A 9,208-nucleotide genomic window follows, 5' to 3' on the forward strand; every position below is an offset into this window, starting at 1 on the left:
TCCTCCCAGTCCCTTTCCAGTCCCTTCCCAGGCCCTCCAAGTTTCCTCCCACTCCCTCCTGGTCCCCTCCCAGTCCTTCCAAGTGCCCTCCCAGGTCCTCCAAGTCCCCTCCCACTTAGTTCCAGGCCCTTCCCAGTTTGTCCCAGTCCCTTCTCAGTCCCCTTCTCAGTCCCCTTCTCAGTCCCCTTCTCAGTCCCCTTCTCAGTCCCCTTCTCAGTCCCCTTCTCAGTCCCCTCCTTGTCCCCTCCTTGTCCCCTCCTTGTCCCCTCCTTGTCCCCTCCTTGTCCCCTCCTTGTCCCTTCCTTTTCCCCTCCCAGTTCCATCCCAGTCCCCTCCCAGTTTGTCCCAGGCCCTTTCCAGTCCCTTCCCAGGCCCTCCAAGTTTCCTCCCACTCCCTCCCGGTCCCCTCCCATTCCTTCCAAGTGCCCTCCCAGGTCCTCCAAGTCCCCTCCCACTTCGTTCCAGGCCCTTCCTAGTTTGTCCCTGTCCCTTCTCAGTACCCTCCTTGTCCTCCCACTCCCCTCCCAGTCCCCTCCTTGTCCCCTCCTTCTACCCTTCTTGTCCCTTCCATGTCCCTTCCTTTTCCCTTCCCAGTTCCATCCCAGTCCCCTCCAGTTTGTCCCAGTCCCTTTCCAGTCCCTTCCCAGGCACTCCCAGTTTCCTCCCACTCCCTCCCGGTGCCCTCCCAGTCCTTCCAAGTGCCCTCCCAGGTCCTCCAAGTCCCCTCCCACTTAGTTCCAGGCCCGTCCCATTCCCTTCTCAGTTCCCTCCCACTCCCTCTCACTCCCCTCCCTGTCCCTTCCTTTTCCCATCCTTGTCCCTTCCCACTCCCCTCCCTGTCCCTTCCTGGGTCCTCCCAGTTCCCTCCAAGTCCCCTCCCAATTTGTCCCAGGCCCTTCCCAGTCCCGTCCCAGTCCCTTCCTGTCCCTTCCCAGTCCCTTTGCACTGCCCTCCTTTTCCCTTCCCAGTTCCCTCCCAGTCCCCTCCCAGTTTGTGCCAATCTCTTCCCACTCCCCTTCCTTGTCCTTTCCCAGGCCCTCCCAGTTCCCTCCCACTCCATCCCAGTTCCACCCATTCCCTCCCGGTCCCCTCCCAGTCCGCCCAGTCCTTCCCAGTGCCCTCCCATTCCCTCCCAGTCCACTCCCAGTTCCCTCCAAGTCCCCTCCCAGTTTCTCCCAGGCTTTTTCCAGACCCTTCCCAGTACCCTCCCAGTCCTTTCCATTCCCTCCTGGTCCACCCAGTCCCTCAAACTCCCCGCACTGTCCCTTCTCAGTCCCTTCCAACTCTTTTCCCTGTCCCTTTTACATTCCCATCCCAGTGCCTAAGCAGTCCCCTCCCAGTCCCCCCCCCAGTCCCTTCCCAGTTTGTCCCAGTGCCCTTCCTGTCCCTTCCCAGTCCCTTCCTGTCCCTTCACTGTCACTTCCCAGTCCCTTCACAGTTCATCCAGTTCCCAACCAGTCCCCTCCCAGTTTGTCCCAGTCCATTCCCATTCCCCTCATAGTTCCCTCCCCATCCTTCCCAGTTCCTCCCATTCCCTCTCAGTCCCCTCCCATTTCACTCAGGTCCTCCCAGTGCCATTGCCAGTCCCCTCCCAGTTTGTCCCGGTGCCCTCCCTGTTCCTTCCCACTCCCTTCACACTCCCTACCCATTCCATTCCCAGTCCCTTCCAACTTTTTCCCCTTCCCTTTCCCTTTTTAGTTCCCTCCCATTTCCCTCCCACTGGCTCCCCACTCCCCTCCCAGTCACTTGCCACTCCCCTCCCAGTCCCGTCGCACTGCATTCCCAGTCCTTCCCAGTCTCTCCCAGTTCCCTCCCAGTCCCATCCCAGTACACCCAGTTCCTCCCTGTCCTTTCCCACTCCCATCCTAGTCTCTTCTCAGTGCCCCTCCCAGTCCAATCCAGCCCCTCCCAGTCCATCCCAGTTCCTCCCATTCCATCCCAGTCCCTTCCATGTCCCCTACTAGTCCCTTCCTAGTTTTCCCCAGTCCTTCCCAATCCCCTCCCATTCAACCCATTTCCTCCCAATCCTTTCTCAGTCCCTTGCCAGTCCCTGCCAGTTCCTCCCCAGTCCCTCCCAGTCCTGCCCAGTGGCCCTCCCACTCCCCTCCCAGTCCTCTTCAAGTCCCTTCACAGTCCCCAACCAGTCCCTTCCCCATCCCTTTCCAGTTCCCTCCCAGTCATACATGCACTACCTGGCAAGAGCCCTGATGGACAATTGGAAGCACTAGCATCCCCACTGGGAATACTGGGAGACAACTGGGAAACAACTGGGAGCACTGGGAGCATGACCCAGGAATTCCCAGTACCCCCCTCAGCCCCCCATTTCCCTCCACAGCCCTTTACAGCCTCCCAGTCCATTCCCACTGTGTCCCCTCCCACACTGTCCCACTCCCTTCCCAGTCCCCTCCCAGTCCCTCCCTGTTTATTCCTGTCCCTCCCAGTACCTCCCAATCCCTTCTAGTCCTATCCCAGTATGGGAGGAGACCAGTAGGGACCAGGAGGCACTGGGAGACATACCTGGACCAGCTGGAGGCATTGCTGGAGCCCTGGGACACAACTGGAAGCAGCAGAAACCCAACTGGGAGCACTAGGGGTCCCTGGGAGGAACTGGGAGACAACTGGGAGAATCTCCCCATGACCCCCAGTGCCCCCCTGAGCCCCTCCAGACCGCCCCAAAGTCTTTCCACAGTCTCTGAGTTCTTCCCAGTGCCATGTAGAGCCCTTCCCAGTACCTCCCAGTTAACCCTTAGACTTCCCCAGTGCCCCCTCACTTCCCCCCGTAACCCTCCCTACCCCAGATCCTTCCACAGCCTCCCAGTGCCCCCCCAATTCCCCTCCAGAGCTGTTAACAGCCTCCCAGTCCTTCCCACTATTGTCCTGAGCCCTTTCCAGTACCCTCCCAGTCGTTTTCCAATTCCCTCCCTGATCCATCCCACTCTATCCCAGTCCCTTACCAATCCCCTCCCTGTCCCTTCCCAGTCCCTTCCAACTCTTTTCCTTTCCCATTCCCTTCTTAGTTCCCTCCCAATCCCCTCCCACTGGCTCCCCACTCCCCTCCCAGTCCCGTCGCAGTGCACTCCCAGTCCTTCCCAGTCTCTCCCAGTTCCCTCCCATTCCCATTCCACTACACCCAGTTGCTCCCTGTCCTTTCCCACTCCCATCCCAGTCTCTTCCCAGTGCCCCCTTAGTCCATCCCAGTCCATCCCAGTCCCTTCACAGTCCCCAACCAGTGCCTTCCCCATCCCTTTCCAGTCCCCTCCCAGTCATACCTGCACTACCTGGCAAGAGCCCTGGTGGACAATTGGAAGCAGTAGCATCCCCACTGGGAGACAACTGGGAGCACTGGGAGCATGACCCAGGAATTCCCAGTACCCCCCTCAGCCCCCCATTTCCCTCCCACAGCCCTTTACAGCCTCCCAGTCCATTCCCACTATGTCCCCTCCCTGTCCCTCCAAGTCCCCTCCCACACTGTCCCACTCCCTTCCCAGTCCCCTCCCAGTCCCTCCCTGTTTATTCCTGTCCCTCCCAGTACCTCCCAATCCCTTCTAGTCCTATCCCAGTATGGGAGGAGACCAGTAGGGACCAGGAGGCACTGGGAGACATACCTGGACCAGCTGGAGGCATTGCTGGAGCCCTGGGACACAACTGGAAGCAGCGGGAACCCAACTGGGAGCACTAGGGGTCCCTGGGAGGAACTGGGAGACAACTGGGAGAGCACTGGGAGTATCTCCCCATGACCCCCAGTGCCCCCCTGAGCCCCTCCAGACCGCCCCAAAGTCTTTCCACAGTCTCTGAGTTCTTCCCAGTGCCATGTAGAGCCCTTCCCAGTACCTCCCAGTTAACCCTTAGAATTTTCCCAGTGTCCCCTTAGTCTCCCCCCCATAACCTTCCCCCCACCAGAGGTCTTCCACAGCCTCCCAGTACCTTCCAGTACTGTCCTGAACCCCTCCCAGTGCTTCCCAGTCCTTTCCCAGTCTGGGAGGAAGCTGGTAGGGGCTGAGAGGCACTGGGAGGGACTGGGAGCCATACCTGCAGCAGCTGAAGTCAGTTCTGGAGCCCTGGGAGACAACTGGAAGCAGCAGGAACCCAACTGGGAGCAACTGGGAGACAACTGGGAGAGCAGTGGGAGCACTGTATCTCCTCATAACCCCAAGTGCCCCCCTCAGCCCCTCCACACTGCCCCAGAGTCTTTCCACAGTCTCTGAGTTCTTCCCAGTGCCATTCAGAGCCCTTCCCTGTACCTCCCAGTTAACCCTTAGAATTTTCCCAGTGCCTCCTCACTCCCCCCCAGTAACCCTCCCCCCCAGAGTCCTTCCACAGCCTCCCAGTACCTCCCAGTACTGTCCTGAGCCCCTCCCAGCCCTTTGCCACTCCCTTACCGCTCCCTTTCCAGCCTGGTTCCTATCCAGCTAGTCTGACCCCAGCATGTAGCAATGCCTGGGGTTGTTGTGGTAATGTGTAGAACCTGGCACTTGCATGTGTTCAATATCATGCCCTTGGACTCTGCCTGAAGGAAAACAGAAAGTATGTATGGAAGGTTTCAGGACAGGAAAGAACAACAGGCTGCTGACGACGGAAGAACAGTCTGATGATAAAGAAGAGCTGACTGCAGTAAACAGCCTGAAGTGTGAGACAGAAGGACGCTCGCCTCCGTGCTGGAGAAGCTCAACCTGCTATGGGATGAAGATAATAATGGAGAGCTGCATATCAAAGGAGAAAACTCAATTAGCAGCAGTGGTGCAAGAATGCCAAGGAATTGCTTAGCCTGCTTGATTTTTCCCACATACACTGCTTGTTCTGTACCACTAAACAATTCCTGCTTCACCAACCAGGGAGTCCGTGCATGCTTTCCAAACTCTGCCCATCTGTCCAGCCTGTCAGGGTCTGGAGCTGCGCGGGGCTTGGGGGGGTGGCTGCCGGCGGGGCTGCACGAGGCTTTGGGGGCTGGCTGCGGTGGCGGCGGCCGGCGGGGCAGCGCGGGGCTTTGGGGGAGCGGCGGCTGCTGCCTCAACTGTACCCAGAGATACCTGTAACTCTGTGCTTCTAGTGCATGCAATAATGACGGAAGTGTGGAGCTGTAAGTGATAACAGAATTGGCCCTTTATCTCTTTTTCTTTTCTAGTACACCCAGTGTTTCCCCACTCCTGTTAGGAGTCTTGTCTGCAGGACTCTTGCTGTTCTCCACATGTGGGGGGTGTGTGTATGTCTACATCAGGAGCAGTCTATACGTTGTGCTTTGGAGAACAAGACCACAAGTAAGTCTGCTTTGTGTTGCACTCATGAGGAATGAGCTGCCCTGGGAGGTGATGGAGTCACCATCACTGCAAGTGTTTAAAGTAAGACTGGATGAGGCACTGAGTACCATGGTTTGGTTGACTAGATGGTGGTGGGTGATAGGTTGGACTCAGTGTTCTGGAAGGTCTTTTCCAACCTGGTTAAGTCTGTATTCTATTCTGCTTTCCCGATTGCTCCCAGCATGGCCCCTGTGTTCTCCCTCTTCTTCCCAGTAACTCCAAAATCCTTTTCTAGTGCTCCCAGTGCCTTCCCAAGTCTCCCAGTGGGGCCCCAGATCTTCCCTCAGTGGGGAAGTGTTCTCCCAGCATGCCAAACTCTCTTCTTGGTGCTCCAAGTACCACCAGATGCTGACTGTGTGTTTTGGGACAGCATCAGTTCACAGCTCTGTGAGTTAAATGAACGCTGAAGGGAGAACAAATGATTTTGTGGTATTTTTATTGAATGCATGCTAACCTCCTCACAGCTTTACAATGTGAGTAACTGAGATCTGTTCTTTGCTTTTTGCTTTATTCTTTACAGATTGACTCTTTGCTTTCCACTTCATTAACCGAGCAAGCAAGACGTGCAGCAGCGACACGGTTGGCACAAGGGCTACGGCTGCTGCGACGGTACAGCCTCGCCCTGCCAGCCTAGCAGGGGATCTCCTGCTTGGCTTGTGTGGGCTCCAGGTAGGGTTTGATCTGTCAGTCAGGAAGGAAAGGCTGAAAAAGAAACTGCTCAGTCCACGCTTTTACCAAGGAGCTGAAACTTCTTCCAGTGTAGACTCCAACCGAGCAGGTAGGTAAGCAAGCAGAAGTCCTCTGATGGGTATAATGGGAGTGGCAAAGAGACTTCCCTTGTTTCCAGTGTGGACAACCTCTTGTTTGTCCCCTGACCCCAGGAGCTTCTCACAGGGGCTGTGTTCCTCACTAACAGCAAGGCTGCGCTCGGCCCTTGGGGATGCTGCAACCGTAGCAGAGAAGTTGTGCTCCTGGCAGTTCTCTCTCCACCTGGATCAGGATGAAGGTGCAGGCCATTGCTCTGCAGCTAGGCACCGCTGGGAGCTGCAGCTGGTGCCCAGATCAAAGACAGCTTTGTCTCTATGGCCAGTGCTTCTCTGCAGAGAAACCAAGATTTCTCTGTAGGTGTTGCCCAGGGTTCCTCATCTGCTCAGAATGCCCAGCTCCAGTGCCAGGCTGATGTCCCCTCACAGCCGTCACTCTGTCGGTGCTTGCCTAGAAGTGCCAGAAATCTTCCTGGAACTATTGGAGAAAAGGAAGCTTTGTCTGTCTCTGTTTGCAGTGCCCTGAGAAGGACTTGTACCGACACAGGCTCAGAAAGCTGAAACAAAACAATGAGAGCAACAGATGGAAGAGATTGCTTGATTGCCAGCAAGAAATGCACTAACTGCAAGGTGACTATGGGGTAGTAAATCCCAGAAGGTGTGACATGCTTGGAGATGCAGACCTGCGCAGCAGCTGTCACAGAGAAGAGAAGCGCAGCAAAAACTCAGCTGTGTGCTGAAGGTGCAAATCCCACTGAGAAGGGCATCCGTGGGTTAGGGTGATAAAAAGCGGGGCAGCCCCTCAGCTGTCTCTCTTTCCTTCCATGATACCACATGGGGGTGGGTGCTGATGCAGGAGAGGAGCAGGTGAGTGAGGGGCGGGGGATGCTGCCCAAAAAAGCTGCCTGAATGCTCTCAGAGGGGATGAAAACCCATGAAAAAAATGTTAGTCTGAGGTATTCCAGCAGAGAAAAAGCTGTGCTCTTAATCGAGAGATTGCAGAACAGTAGTAATGTGGATGCAAAAAGGCTTTGAAATGACTCTTATTTGCAAACTAAAAAACCCCACAAGACACACAAAAGAAACATCACTGGTTTTATTTTTAGTTTCTTAATTTGAATGGGAAGTCAAGGGGAATATAGAGGCATGTGGGGACCAATGGAAGGTCTCCTGTGGGTATTTTAGTCGGATGGTTAGGGTTAATTGTGGTGGTGGGGGGAAAGCTTTGCAGTAGTGGCCTTTGTGGCGGGGGTCCAAATAACCCTAAATATCCAACTAATCCTTTGGGAGACTCTCCAGAGGCCCGCCTGATCCCTCTATGTGCCCCCAAATTCCCCTTTGATACCCCCAGGTGCACCTTAGGTGCCAACCGATCCCCTTAAGAGGGGTGGCAACACTGACCAGTTAGGGGCTTCTCTTGCCCCTGTGTGTGGGGAGCAGCTGAGTGCGGCCCTCTTTGAAGGTTTTTCCATTTGTATTGAAAACTAAGAAACAAAAAGAAAAAAAACCCAAAGAAACAAAGAAGTGCAACCCCCCCTCCCGTGACAGACAAAAAGGAAGGTCTACTGTTTTTATGTGATACACATGTTATATTTATGCTTTGAAACCCTGTTTTGCTCTCCCTAGAATTTGCTTTTACATTCCAGAAGCTCTCCTGTTTAAGTGGATGTAGAAGAATAGTATGATGTGGGAAGGTGTTTTGGGATAGCTTTGGAAGACTATGGGGAAGATTTGCCTTTGCTCGAGTCAGAGAAAGCTATGTTTTGCCTTTGACTCTGAGAGTAATGTAAACACGTTGGAACCGAAGGAGAGAAACTGGGCAGAGTTTGGTTGGACGTGTTAAAATAGTTTTGTTGTTACGACCTACTGTATGCCTTAATTACACGTATGCCAGCAGAAAATGCCCAATTGAGATGTGCCACATGTGCCTTCTGATTAGACTATATAAATTTGCCGTATAATGTAATAAATGTCTTCAGCTGCTTACATCTGGCCCAGAAAGCACTGCTCAAAGTAAGTAAAACATCTATACTACAGTGTTAATTTGTAAGAAAGGAGGCTTTGAAATGGGGTACGTGGGGTTCTCAAATATATAAATGTGCAGTATGTATCTATAATATGCAAAGAGTGGCTTTTTAAAACGTATCGATTTTGTTGTCGATTGTTTTTTATGTGAACGGAAAACCCTCTGAACAGAGGCTGGCTGAGCCTGATAAGAAAAATTAACCTTTTTGTATAAAATAAGAATTAACATGGGAAAAGATTAACCTTTTATATGAAATAAGAATGGTAAACTGTGAGCATCAAAGGAGCAAAATAACAACAAGGGATAGTTAAGTGACTGATTTTAAAAAAAAGATGAAAAACATACGCAGTAACCCACAGAAAACACAAAAAAAGGCAATAGATTTCTGGCACTGAAACGCTACCACTTCCTGTATTATAGAAATAACCTGAGCATGTGAAGTTGTTTGGCACATGGCTTCAGGAGAGATCCCACGTCTGTCCAGCACTGTAATAAAGCATGTAAAACTCCAACTTATTTGAGTTGTGGAGTTTGTCTTTTTCCACAGATCATTTTCTTGCCACCGCAGTGGGACCTGCCGAGGAACGGGATCTCTCCGGGTGCCCCCTCCGAGGCTTCTCGGGCAGAGCTCCTTAAACTCTCTCAGGTCAGCGCAGGAACGGACAAGGGCCACCAGGCAGAAAAACGTATGCTTTGAAGGGAAAGGGGCAATGCTTAAGCTGTAACGGGACCCCTTACACGGGAGAGGCAAATTGCTGTCCAAGGTAAAAGAGCTCTTGGGTCGGAACCAGGGAGTTCCAAAAGTAGTATAAGCATTGTTTCTGTTATTCTTTTATTACAGGTACTGCTTAACTTGAAGTATTACAGATGTTAAGCGTATGGGGTCGGCAGATCCTCTAAGAACTTAAAGTATTGTAGACATTGTCCGTGGGGAAGCAGGGATAGTTCCCTAAGGAACTTAATGTTAGAAACCTTGTTTAGAGCGTGTGGCTGAGTGTGCACGATCGAGACACAGAAGGAAAAAAAAAACAAAAAACTATGAAGCGAGAGGGAGTCTCAATCCATCCAACTCCATAGCTCTCCTGTTCAAGTAGATGTAGAAGAATAGTATTAATTTGTATGAA

At 53.1% G+C, this 9,208-nt stretch overlaps 2 long non-coding RNA genes across 4 annotated transcripts; both read left to right on the forward strand.

Moving 5' to 3' along the window:
* Positions 1-3,646: 3,646 nt before the first annotated feature.
* Positions 3,647-4,828, forward strand: LOC137448638 (uncharacterized). Of its 2 annotated transcripts, none has more exons than XR_010989164.1 (2): positions 3,647-4,133; positions 4,514-4,828. It is a non-coding gene; the product is annotated as an uncharacterized lncRNA (long non-coding RNA). The 2 variants fall into 2 exon arrangements; XR_010989165.1 differs by having other exon boundaries at positions 4,538-4,828.
* Positions 4,829-5,126: 298 nt separating this feature from the next.
* LOC137448639 (uncharacterized) lies at positions 5,127-8,596 on the forward strand. 2 transcript variants are annotated; one of them, XR_010989167.1, is made up of 4 exons: positions 5,127-5,255; positions 5,815-6,072; positions 6,176-6,300; positions 6,577-8,596. It is a non-coding gene; the product is annotated as an uncharacterized lncRNA (long non-coding RNA). The 2 variants fall into 2 exon arrangements; XR_010989166.1 differs by lacking the exon at positions 6,176-6,300.
* The last annotated feature ends 612 nt before the right edge of the window (positions 8,597-9,208 follow it).

This window comes from Melanerpes formicivorus, unplaced genomic scaffold (genome assembly GCF_026170545.1).
Source record: "Melanerpes formicivorus ecotype bairdi unplaced genomic scaffold, bMelFor1.0.p_v2 SCAF_25, whole genome shotgun sequence".
In the NCBI taxonomy this organism is placed as follows: Eukaryota; Metazoa; Chordata; class Aves; order Piciformes; family Picidae; genus Melanerpes; species Melanerpes formicivorus.